Here is a 13,609-nt window from a genome sequence, read left to right on the forward strand (position 1 = left end):
TGGTGAGTATTTCTCACAGGTTCATGATGAAAAATGCTCACATAAAAAAGCATGAGGGTAATTTGGCTCCAGCTGCCCTTCGGCCAAGAGCAGACATGCATGCGGCTGCCAAGTAGCTGTACATTCACACCTTTGTATAAAACATTTTCCTTCCACAGTCATTCTTGAAAATATACTTTTCCCATATCAGTGTTCATGAACACCATATAAAAAGTAAAGCAATTGCCCTCCAAGGAAACTCTTCATTTTTATTTAAATGAATGCTTAATGAATCTACTTAAGAAGTACTTGCCCCAAGACATTTCTAGAACTATTTGTGAACAGAAACCTGTAAAATTAAAACATTAAGTATTAAACTTTTTATGGAATGGGATAAACCTTTCTTCCTATTTCAGGGTGCAGTAAAAGCCCTGTGGCAAAGCACACAGCACATGGCTGCTGACAGTGCAGGGCAGTAGGCACCTGGACTCACTGCCTATGTTAAGGTTAACAGGCAAAGTACATCACACCCACAGCTGGAAATTCCTCTAACGGGTCTTCTGTTGGGAAAAGCAAACTAAACACAGAGTCCTTAGGCTTTTTGATCCATTGGGTCAGCTTAAGTATGTTTGAGCTATTTGCAGTGCCTGTCTCGGTGAGTATGCTGGCCCGTGTGTGCAGGAGTGCAACTGTGATGAGCAGCAGAAGCTACTGCTTTAGCTGGGTGGAGGTCTTAGACCTTGTTTTACAATGCAGAGCTTTAATTTGTAATATTAATAGAAGTACTTAATGAAATTTCATTCATTAAGCAACTTCATGCCCACAAGAAGATGACACGTTATTGTTTGATACAGAGAGAGACAAAGAAATATCAGACATCAGAGCTCATCTCTTGATTTGGACACTGCCCTTTCCCAGGCTTCCCTTCTAGAAGGTGGGTACGAGCCTCGGTCAGATTGCTTCGGTGTTTGCTGGGGAAGGAGGAGGAAAGACTTCAAGAGAAACATCTGCAGAGAAGATGTGGCAGCACATGGGGCAGGCTGGAGTGAGCCAGGTGCCTGAACGTGTGCAGGTGTGCTCTGGGCATGAGTGACAACCCCACTGCCACATGCAGTACTTTAACTGGAACGAAAAATTTGGAGCAGAGGCAAACCTATCTCACCTTTTTCTTTTTTTTTCATTCAGGATGATCAAAAAGCAGTTTCCTAATTTCTCAGAACAATAAATAACTGTAAATTAAAATCCAAGATTAGCCTCACTCACCTTCCCTGAGCTGTGCAACTGTTTCTCACCTCTCTAAGACCTCTAGCTCTACCAGCACCATCCAAACATAAATGTTTCATCAACCACAAAGGCTGTGCTTGGCACCCTCTTTATGTGCTACTCTCTGATCATTTTCTCAGCTCTGTCATCCTGTCCTGTTTACATTAACATGAGATTATTTTTGCTCTTTTTTCCTTGACTCTTTAGATCAGACTTAATTTTATTTACTAAACTTCTCCCTTCTCCTCATGGTTTTGTTATTGAATATGGGTACCACAAAAGGCTAAACACCTCTGTTAATGACAGGTGGCCCTCAAGGTTTCCAGGCTTGCCTTCATAACCTGCAATGAAATTCTGTCTTTTTGAGACCACTCCTAGCCCCTGGAAACCAGTAAAAAGCTTATTACTGATTCCAGAGGGACAGGACTGATCACTAAAATCATTGAGACTCTAGGATCAAACTTTTTACAGTTTCAACTGACTTCAATAGCAATCCTCCTTGTGCATCTGACAATGGACTCGAAACCACAAGGCAGTAAACAATTAATTGACCTATTTTTGCAGAGGATATGTCAGAGTTAATGGGCAATGTACTTAGGCAGCTTGAGGCAGAATTGAGGTCTCATATTTTTAATGCTTCATATATTTATAGGTACTGAACTCTGAAAAAATGGTGATCATCATCATTGTACATTCCTGTCAAAAACACAAGTCAGAGTATTTCACTGCACCAACCTCAGTTAAAGCACATCAGAGAAGCATGAAGGGTTAATGATCCTCACATTTCAATTATACTCTGTATTTACAGTCTGGATTTCACCTAAGCCCCTCACTACAGACTCTTTACACTTTCCAACTGCATAAACCTCTGCTCGCTCCTCTGCTTAGTGCAATATTTTGTGAGATGCCTCAGTATTCCTTTCATTTGCTTTTCAAAAAAAACCCAAAACTATAAATAGAGCCTTCGTTCTGCAACCAGTCTCCAAAGGTCACCTTACAATCTTTTGCTGTTTCCCGTATTAAGCAGCAATGCTTTTCAGCTGACATTCCAACTTCAAGTCATGCATATGAGCATGATGTAAGCTTGCTTCAGACCACAGTGAGAGGGCTGCAAACAAGACTGCTGTATAACTGCTGAGAAAAATAACATCCATTGTCAAAAAGGGCACTTCATCAAACAAAATTTAGCTGCATGAATACAAGTGTCTCCAAATATTTGGTTCATGCTAAAAATATAGCACATTTATTAAAAATATATATTTATAAACATTGGTATGAACAGACACAGATGTCAAGCAAATGAGAAAGGAAAAATAACCATGTAATGTATTTCTCCTAACATTTTATCATGTTTAGGCAGACCTTGCTCAACGGCATTGTTTTTTTCATGATTGCACCATATGTTCATTCTAAATAAAAAGCTTGTCACATTCAATATAAGTAAAATCAAAAACCAAAAGAAAAAAAATCATTTGACCTAACAGACACGTGATCTGTGTAATGAAGCTATCTTCGAGTTCGATCTTTGCAGGTATACAGTATACATTTCTAATTGTATATAGTGTACAGTTTCTTTTTTCCTCCTTTTTTTTTCTTTTGTTTTTTTCTTAATTGAGTTAAAACAACATGTCCCTGGTGGATTTCTTCAAAGTTACAGCTTACATAATTGCAGTCATTTTCCCCCAAACCAAAAAGCAAACCAAAAGGAAGAGGGCAGTACAGAAGAGTTAAGCTTGTTACTGTGTGAAAAAGTCTTGTTCAATTAATTGTGCTTCAGTCTTCGCTGCCTGCAGGCAGTGCTTTTATGATCTGTTAATATAATACAGAGTCAATTCTGATTAAACAACTTGTCAATAATCAGCAATGTTTGCCATCACTCTTAATGGCCGTTTTATCTGGTCTATTTGCATGCCTTCTAGTTTACAGCGTTGTGTAAATATACACAAAAATTATCACAATGAGGTTCAGAATTGTCCCAATAATTCCAAGCATTGCCAAAATGGTTTCTTCTTTGCTTTCCTTTTCTTGATTGCCTTTATCTTCTTCATTTCCACTAGTGATTACCATCTTGGTGGCCAGTTTCTTTATCCTCCCCTTCAGGATAATCTAGATTGAGGAAGAAAAACGTCAAAATGATTGTTAGTTTGAGTCTCCAATCTCATATTAACAGTGGAGCTAACTGCAGAACTTTTGCCCCATAACATATTATATTAAGAATTCGCTTTAAAAGGATTAAAATTTTTACTAGTCATTTAGTAAATGCTTAATTAAAATAATAGTTCAGCTAGACTGTAGATTACTTGTAACTCTCCATAACACTCTGCTTATGTGCCAGCAATCATTTGTAACACATAGAATTAATCAGCAATATCATTATAAAACTGGTGAGAAATGTATTGATGAGGTGTGACCCCATTGGCCTCGGTGGTGACTTTGCCTGCATTAGGACTGGAGGAGACCATCTTGTCAAAGTTGCAGAGACCCTCGATTGACACTTCAGTACCAAGAAGCAAGTGGGTGAGGGGAATAAAGCTGGGAAGACATTGTTTCTTTTTAATAGGAAAAAAATCACCAAAGACAAAGGCATTTTGTCTCCTGACAAGAAGGAAGACAGCAGTGACTTCCTAATAAATAATTCAGAATAAAAGCAAGACCAAAATAACATCCATCTTGGCTTTTATTTTCCTCATTCTTAATGTACGATGAAAAGTCACTTGCAGTGCAGTGAGCTGAAATGTATTGATCTGCCTGCAGGGAGAATACAACTGTTTCCTAGAGCCGCAGCTCCAGCCTCTGAACTGCTTAAAAGATTCTTCATATGTGGGACCAGCCCTGACTGCCAGCACTGCTGGAGCCACAAGGAAGCTCCTTTGGACTTCCAGACAGGCACTGAGACTCGGGTAAACATTGGATTGTTCAAATTAGAAATGGATAAATTACATTTATCTGTGCTTATTTAATGCTGCAGATTCTAATCTCATGGACAAACCAGAGCACTCCAGAAAAAAGAAAGGGATTGGCTGGTTTCCCAAAACCAACTGATACGCCAACAGCTGATGCTCAGGTGATGCTCTGCTGTTGTCTACCAGCCTGTAAACCACACCCTATCAGATGCTTCTGCTCCAGGAAGCAGTGGTACGACGTAGTGAAAAAATGCTCCCTAACAGCTCCAGCTTATAGAAGGGGTTTGGTTGGAGGAGAAAGGGGGTACAGGCACTTCCTTCACTCCTCCCTCCGCTAACCCCTGGAGCAAACCCGCTAGACCCCAGGCAGCGTGGATGTTCAGGGTGCAGAGGGCTCCCCGAGAACAGGCCACTGCCTGGGCAGGCACACCTCCCTCTGGTGTCACCGGTGGGACCCTGACCTGCAGCTCCACCAGGCTCCCGGGCTGCACAACCACGGACCAGACCAGAGTGCCGACAGGATGGAAAGGAGTGGGAGAGCTGAGGAAATCCTGTGATGGAGAGACAGAGCGAAAACAGAGAACCAGACAAAACAACCTGTATTTTGTCACATCTGCAATTTGATCCTATACAGGAGAGCAAGTAACTGCGGGGAACTTCCAAGAGAGGATGTTGTGGTTAAATCACAACAGGTGTAACACTTATTAGCCACCAGTAAGACAAGAGTGGGGTGTCTGCCGAGGTGCCACTAGTCTTTGTACTTACACTTGTATTACCATTTATGCGTTTTATCTTTGCACCATGAAGTGATTCATAGGAAAACAAGAACAAGGGAGTCAGTAACCTGAGGGCACCCATGGCAGACACAAGTAAGCAGGAGGAGGGGGCACCAGGCAGAGCAACACTGCATCAGACATCAAAGTGTGCTTATCCCACAGGTCTTTGGGTAACCTGCCCCAGGAGATCAAACTTCAGCGGCACCAGGTACCTCTCAAGGATTCTGACTCTTGCTAACCTCCTCCAGGTTCCCTTCCAGCCCTCAGAAACTCCTTGATCCCCACAGTTCCTCCAGGCCCAGCTACCCGCAAGCCCTCCTGCAGGGCTAACTCTTCTAGTTGCAGAAAGGTTTTGTGATACCTGCCCTCAGCTCGTGTCCAGAGGAGGGCTTAGTTGTACCTGGAATGTGCCCTCCCTACCTTATTCATTGCCACCATGCAGTCAGCAATATCTTAACAAGCAGATCTGTTCTGCAAAGTCACAGGAGAATTCCTCCCAAAGCCATTTGTGTTAACCTCATAACCCAAGCACGTCCAATCCGTGTGGCATCGGACCACGAACACTCATCCCAAGCTGTGGCATGCAACCATTACTTCACCCACAAAGCTGTGAGTCATTTGTATATCGTGTTCTTTTTCTTTTCAGTAACTGGGAGTTTTTCCCAAATGTTTGCATTTCACCATTTACTTGAGAAATCAAGTGGGATCACAAATACAACCTGATAAAATCTCATGCCTGGAACACAAGGACTTTGAGGGGAGGGTGAAGTCCTTGTTGGCTGGGTCCCACAAGAGATGAGTGTTCTTGAGTCATCTCTCTAGCTCCCACAGAAATTTGGTCATACTCAAGCATCTTGTGGATCAAGCCCTTCTGGCTCTGAAAAAAGCTCGAGAAGGTACAGGAGGTCTCTCTGCATCCCACGGCTTGGGAAGCATTTCCCATTCACATCAACATAAACCCACACAGAGCAGAGCCCCAGCTGAGATGGACTGGCACATGCACTGCATCCACCAACACACTTCAGCATGGTGACTCTGCACCACATGCACTAGACAATCCTATTTCTAAGATGAAAGTGAGCAGAGGCAGCCCAGGGGCAACTGAACCCCTCTTACTAACATCCCCAGTCTTCTCTTAATAAATCCAAACTGTACAGCACGAAGTTAGTGTCAAACTCTTTCATGCAGAACACTGGATCCTAAAATTAATACAAATCTAAAAAGAACCTAATTAATTCACAAAGGGAAAAAACAAACAAACAAACAAACCGACCAAACATATCAATGGCTATTAGATATAAAGACAAGCCTCTGGCTTGAGAAATCCTTGAGTCGTGAGTCTTCCAGAAGCTAAGAAAATATTCTGAGTAAGGTAGCACCACATCCTTGCCTTGTTATTGAAATTTTTCCCAGGCACCCGTTACTGGTTACTGAAAAGAAATGACATGCCTGGGCTGCATGATCTCTGACCTGAGGTTGTACAACCAACATTCTCCTTTTTGCAGCTTCTAATTATCATCAAAGAGCCACTGAGTAGTTTCAAATCCAAACACCACCAACATGACTCAGACTGCCAGATTATTTCTGTCCCACCAAGGAGACTTAACTGAGGGAGAAAGTCCTCAGAGCGACGCAGTGGAATATGCGTGGAGAAGCTGGTGACCAGGACATGATGAACACAAAGGAACGGCAAGAAGGCGACAACAGTCCATAGCTGGTAGACAGGCTGAGGCACGGCGTGACTTGTTGGTGATCATCTCTGTTGCCCCAGTCATCTGTCTGCTGTATTTCACTCACACCATGATGCAGCCTGGGACTGCATGAACTGCATCCTTTTCACATGAAACTACACCCAAAGAGGAACCCCAGGAGATCTTTATATGCTACAAAACCAATGAAAGAATCTTCAGTACGAGTCCAGACAAACAGCTGTCTGAAATAAAACGCCAAAAGCCAGGTGTAGCATTGGCACTGGCACTGCTAATTTCTGTGGAGGGATTGCTCCAGCAAGTCCACATTGCTCTTTGTTTTATATGTCAAGTAAAGTATGAGAGAGAGCAAGCACACAAGGGGCTTGGTCTTAGGAGGCATTTAACATTCAAACAGGACAAGACTGGGACCAAATACAATTATATTAGTACTCTGCCAAATATAGCACAGTTGAAATCAAGGTAAGCGTTGACTTTGAACTGTGAGGAGACCAGAATCAAAATTACTTCTCTAGATTTAATGACTGACCTTGGGAGAAGCGGAGCACTCTCCTAATGTCAGACTCGAGGCTTTAACCTTCAAAGATCTCAGTGCTCAGAGCAGTATTTTGGCTGGCTGGGGGCTGTGGGTGGGTTTTTTTTGCTACTGGAAAACATCCACTGTCAGTTTCAGTATAGTTACCCCAATTAAGAAAATAGAAGTCTTCTGGCTTTCCAGGTACCTTTTTTCAGCCTTTATTATCCTCCTCTGGAAACTGGTTTCATTTATTTGACGTTGTTTCATACTCTTAAGATTCTTAAGACATATTGTTCCTTTTATACTTTTCTGGTGGGATTTCATGCTTGTCAGAAACACTCCGTTTCCTCACCCAGAACCACTGCTAGAACTGCTGACATAAGAGGAGTAGGAAGCACTAGATTTAACAGTTCTTTAATAACTATCCTTCTTATTTAATTACTTCTTCATTAGGAAAGTGCTTTCCTGCGACATCAAAATTAATGTGTTTCCTACTTCATTTTGTAAGATTCATCATTAACCTAATATCAGCCTTCTGAAAAGATGTATTTCAATAAGCTATCCATGAAAATATATGTTTCCCATGTATTCTGCATTGCACAGGGGAGAAAAAGACAGGTCAGTGTTTGGGACACTCCTTGCAGTATTCATCTCTTTGCACTGCTGCTGACTTCTTATATCGGGAAATCTGCTTAGTCTCTGCTTCAGTTTCTCATCTGTGGGATTGTTTGAAGCACTGCCCAGCTTCTGTCAGAAAACAATCCATAACAAAAGTGAGGCCCCATAAATATTTCCAAAAGAGGGAGACACTAACCTGAAAATTTTCAAATCAAGTTATAAAACGCACCAACTACCATCTCCCCAAATCTGTGGGACTTGTTGCACATCACTGTTATTACAAACAGGCCAGTGAATTTAGACACAGCATTTCTGGCCAAAAGAGATCATCCTCACTTGTCTCTTCACTCTCACGATGAGCAGTGGCTGAGCTAAAGGTGCCTCAACATGTCTGTCAGCTTTTGCATATGCTGGCACCTTGACCTGCTCTGAAAAAGTTTTGTGATCTTAAATAATTTCTCCTCTAAGTCACTGTTTATGAGTTTCCCAAAGAGGCTGCAAGTAGAGGATGCTGCCAGCAGAAGTGAGCTCCTGGAAAGTCAGAGGAGGGGAGGCCGGCCGGGGCTCTGCCTGGGCTCAGCGCTCCTCCTGATCAGCCCTGTGCTGTCATGTATCATCTGACACTTTGAAAAACAAGAATGGAAACATCTGAAAAGCTCCCAGGGTCAGATGCTCAGCTGGTATAAAGCAGCCTGCCTCCTCTGAGTTCAGCTGAGCCGCCTCCGTTTGCATCTGAGGATCCGACTCCTTGTATTCAATCTATCTTGAATATCAGGGAGCACAAATTTTGTATTCTTAATCCATAATCACAGACAATCACCAGCCAAATTGTTTTGATATTTAAACTTGTTTACAGTCCCCAGGCTATTAGTTGAGATGACACATTAAGAGATAACAGAGCTTTAATTTTCTGAGGATAGTTCTACCCTCTGGGGATAAGAAACAGGCAGCGGAAACTTGTTTTGATTAGCAAACTGAAGAGGGCACAGAAATAGAGTTGAGTGTGAGTTCAGGTGCTGCAGGAGCTGACACTTCCCCTTAGGAAGTGCTCAAATTACCAAGCAGAAAGTGGAAGTGAAAAAAAGAAGAAAGGCTCCTCAAGGATTTAACCCAACTTGAACATTTAGGCAAGTAGAGTTTTTGTACCTTTCCTCCTAACAAGTTCTTTTAACTTCATTTTCCTCCAGGGCCAGACTTGGGAAAGTTGGGTCCTGGACAGCCACTAAACAAGATTCTGAGCAGTTAAGTGGATACTGCACTGCTGCTAGTGATCTGTGGGAAGAAGGCAAACAGCTTTTGTGCTCACTAGCAGTCCTTTTCCTAAGGATTACATAGACATCTTCTCACTTCTGTGATAACTTTGTATCCACCCCCAGTCCTCCTGGAGAGGACTGGATAAGTCCTCTCCCAAACTCCACCAACACAATATGTTATCAGCTGTCAGTCAAGAACCTGCTCAGAGAAGCACTGGCAGATGAAGGGACACACATTTGCACTTCCATTTAGAGCTGGATTTCAGGGAACTGAAAGGCCCCGTGTAAATGCAAGATAAGGCTGAGAGAAGCTCTGGGGCCATAAGGCAGCTCACTAAAAGCTCATTCAGACACAGCAGCTCGCACAGGCTGTGTCTCGTACGTATGAACAGCAGATGAATTAAGCAGTTGCCATAAGAGAAGGGAGAGGGGAGATGAGGAAAGGTGCCCAGGGAGAGGTCTTTTAAGAGAAAACACCAGGAGAAAAAAGACCAGAAAGAGCAGGAATTTGAGCCAGGTTCAGTAACACTCCCCAGCAGTAAGCAGAGAGGCCAGTGCCTAAAGCAAAGAGATGTCTCAGTGGAGAGAGGACACTAGCACTTGCATAGTCCTCAAGCAGGAAAATAAGCCTGCATCAGGCTGCTGCTATGCTGGCAGGTTTTAGTCAGTGGGAAACACATGCTATTTATAGCACTACAGTCAGGATATTTCCAGAGGTCTCAGCAATGTGAGACCTCCTCTGGAATAAAGGGAAGCACTCAGCAGCAGAGTGTTTCTTCTGAGAGGGCAGAATTCGAATACGTAATGCATTACAGGGCTTATCCTGCTCCTCACCGTGGGTCTGATCCAGTTTGTTCTGGTAGCTGGTTTTGTCCCCCAGGCAGGTAAGCACTCAGGAGGCAAAGGACCTCCAGCCAATTTTAGAGTTTTACCTGTCTTCTCATTTATGTCTCTGGGACCATACAAAACCCTGAATCACTCAGGATACCTCAGCTTTACTCTAAAGAGATCAAGTATTTTTAATAAAGTATCCTTATGTTAGAAACAAAGCTATGATCTGTAGGAGAATAATAATCCTTAAATACCAGGCTGTTACTAGAGCCTCTCCTTTACCTGGCTCTGTGCAGACAGTGCTATCCCCAGACTCACTAACAGCCCTTGGCTCCTCCACTGACAGCAAGGTCTCCCCTACCAGGATTCATAAGGCTTCACGAGTCCTAGTTTGTGAAAGAAACACAAATCTGACTGAAATGATAGTAAGTCACCCTTTAACCCATAGCCCACTCCCCTTGGATATGAGATCTACTATGGAAAATTAATTGTTGATCTGTTGTGATTGGTCTATTTAAAACACAGCTGGAAGCATTTACAATTAAAATTCCAAATTTCTCAAATCCAGAGGTGATTAATTTTTTTTTCCCAGGCCCAGTGGTGATATCTCAGTATAATACTCACTGGTTTAGACCAGCTTACTCTGTGTTCACAATCCATTTTCCTGATAAACAGCACTGTGCTTGGTTGCTTGCTGCAAGTGCTCAGGAGCAGAAGCATTTGATTCTCTGTTGGTACTGCAGCATACAGAGGCCATTTTCCTCCTTTTAAATACTCAGTACTGCTTTTCAGACCTTTTCAGTTAAAAGAGTATTTCCTTCCTCCCATTCTTCACACGGTTAACTCCTGATACCCCCTATCAGCAAGAGAAGAGGAGGAATGACAGGGTCTATGTTTACTCTGTTTGCATGAATCCCTCTGCAATGTGTGCAAACACACCAGTTCTAGAAAAGATAATGACACTGTGTGCTCCATTTTTAAACAATTTACTGCTCTGCTGCAATAAATAGTGCTGAAAGACAAAAGTTGCATATTGTGGATGCAATGACAGGAACAGATCTCTTAGGTTCTCTCTTCACGGAGTGCCTGCTGAGCCCTGTCCTGCAGAGCCCAAGGGGCTCCTGCTCCTGCAGCAGCAGCTACAATAGAGGAGAAGGGAAACCAAACACCAGCCCCAAACAGGTCTTTTGTGTCTCACCACTGTTCCGTTCCCATCAGTGGGGAAGGGACAGAAAGAGCTCACAGTGGAGATTTCCCAGAACTGCCTTATAAGACATCCAATAAAGGCCAAACATGCTGTGGTATTAAGGGGCATAAAAGTAGCCAAATGGAGTCAAACCACAGTCTAGCTGACCAGGTACCTCCTTGCTGTTAGCTGAAGCCAAAGGTGCACAACATGGCTAAGTAACTGTTACCCCATCGTACCTAACCAGAGACATTTGTAGCCCAAGGGCTTCCTCCATCAGAGGAATCACCTTTGGGTTTAATGCCCTTTCATAGATTTGTTTTCTCTAAATTTGTCTAGTTGCTGCTTGAACTCCTGTTATTATTGTTTCTATATAATGCCTTTTAACGATGAGCTCAAAAGATAATTAAGGTACATCAAAAAAAGTATCCACTTGTTATATGAACCCTCATTATGTTATTCAGGAAAGTGAGTGGAAAGGCCACCTACACTGCTGTAAGTCTCTTGCCATATCTCTGTAGTCATCTTTTTTCAAGACTTAAAAATCCCAGTCTATCTAGTTGGTCTCTTGTACAGAAGACATCCCATGCTTTTGGTTATTGTTCTTGCCTTTCTCTTTGCCTTTTCTTGTTATACAAGGTGGTTTTGAAGCAACAAAGGACAACATCTTTCTGGGATTCTGGTATTAATGTGGAGCCTTTGTGCTGAAGATGTACTGTCCTTAATCCAAGAATTTTATAATTTATACATATCAAGGTTGGTAGAAGGGACAATTTTCATTCAAAGGGGAAAAAAAAAAAAAAAAAAAAAAGGCTAAAATCTCTCCCCAGCACAACCCAGAAATTATCACAGAATAAATATTTGAAGTTAGAAACTTGTGTTCTCTCTTAGTCCTTTGCCCATATTTCCTGAGCTTAAAACAACAGAACAAGAACAACAACTCTACAGTGAGCATACCTCGATGCTGGCATATTCAGATTTTAAACAGAACAACAAAAACAAACACAAACCAAACAAACAAAACACACACACAAAAAAACCACGAACACACACACACACAAAAAGGTTAAAAGCCTTAATATTTGCATTTTTGCCCAGATAAAACTCGCACTACCTGAAATAGCTACGTGAAAGAATGAGATATTAAGGTATCTCTTTCCATCATTTAAGACCTCAGCACATCATTTTCTGTTTCAAGGGCATCTCTGGGGTTCTCTTTTAGGAGCAAAAATACACTGAAGCCCTGTAAAAGGAAAAAATACAATAGCCAAGTCCCAGAGAAAGAGAGGTCTCTGTTATCTGCCAGAAGGCACGTAACCTCTGTCACAAGCAATTTGAAGGTCTGCCTCACCACTGCATGTTGGAATGGGAACTGAGCAGCTTCAGAAGACATTTAAGAAATACCACGAGATTGCAAAGTGACACAGATTTGTGGTTTTTTTGGGGTTTTTTTTTTTGGCTATATAATATCTTTGAATTCAACCAAGTCCAGAAGATAATTTGGCCTGTAATGGATCAAACTACCTTTATGTCTCCTTACAAAACAAACTTGTGTCAAAAAAGCATCCAGAAGCATGAGGTACATAACACTAGAGCCTCTGTAGGAAAAAAGCTGTCAGTTTGTGGTTACAACAACAATCTAGAAAGTCTAAGATCTCCACTTCCAACTATATCTTTATTCCAAAAATTAATTACAGCTACATTAAAGGACACTGGAAATAATTCTAGTCAGCTGACACTTTCAGATTTAGGCAAGTTGTGTCCAGATATTTTTATAACTTTTAAAACTTATAACTATCTGGTCTGAAATATGTGCCAGACATTTGTCTCACAGAAAATAGTTTCTGAGAAAAAAACCAACCAGTTTTGCTGTTTATAGGAAAGGTATTTAGAAACTAATTATTGTTTAACCATATAAAAACCTGTCAACCTTCTCTGTGAAATATTTGAGTATCTTAATTTTTGAAGCATGGGCTGCATTCTCAATTTTATTGTAGTTGAGATGGCTTGATGTAAGTGCTGAAGGTCTTGTGCATCTGAAAATATGCTTATTTTTAATTGATCAAGTTTTTAAAACAAACTACTTCTTTTGAAATTTTTTTTTTCCTGTTTAACTGCTCTCTTAGCTCAGAGTATCTCTGCAGCACTTTCACAAGGTTGATATAACATTGGTGATTGTTAATACAGAAATCTGAATAGCAATCAGTTTTCAGTTTGCTTTAAAAAATAAATTATCTGTGTTTTGTTGGTTTTTTGTTTGTTTTATTAATTTGCAAAGATCAGTCAAAAATGGCACAAAGTTGATCCAGGATGAATTTAGCCTCCTTCTGTTCATGTGTTATCAGGTAGGCTTTAGCTAAGCACTGTTCTGTCCACCACATTCCAGGTTCAGGCAAAGAAAAAAGCTTTTGCTTGTAGGATGCTTCCACTTTTTTTCAGAATTTAAAAGGTGGCAGGATAGTGAGAAGAGGAGCTGAAGTCTTTTGTCTGCAGGTATGAGATGCTGCCCTAAGGAATGGAACAACTTATTCACATCATGCTTTTAAAGCCGCTTCCCTGTAATTCTGGAGCCTT

General features: G+C 41.6%; 1 long non-coding RNA gene across 1 annotated transcript in view; it reads right to left on the reverse strand.

The window, feature by feature from the left end:
• Window positions 1-2,457: 2,457 nt before the first annotated feature.
• LOC103776155 overlaps window positions 2,458-13,609 on the reverse strand; it is a 28,654-nt gene continuing 17,502 nt past the window's right edge. The window contains exon 2 of the long non-coding RNA XR_608176.1: window positions 2,458-3,348. This is a non-coding gene — a long non-coding RNA (uncharacterized LOC103776155). The remainder of the gene's footprint in view (window positions 3,349-13,609) is intronic.

This window comes from Merops nubicus, unplaced genomic scaffold (assembly GCF_000691845.1).
Source record: "Merops nubicus isolate BGI_N331 unplaced genomic scaffold, ASM69184v1 scaffold38277, whole genome shotgun sequence".
Taxonomy (NCBI): Eukaryota; Metazoa; Chordata; class Aves; order Coraciiformes; family Meropidae; genus Merops; species Merops nubicus.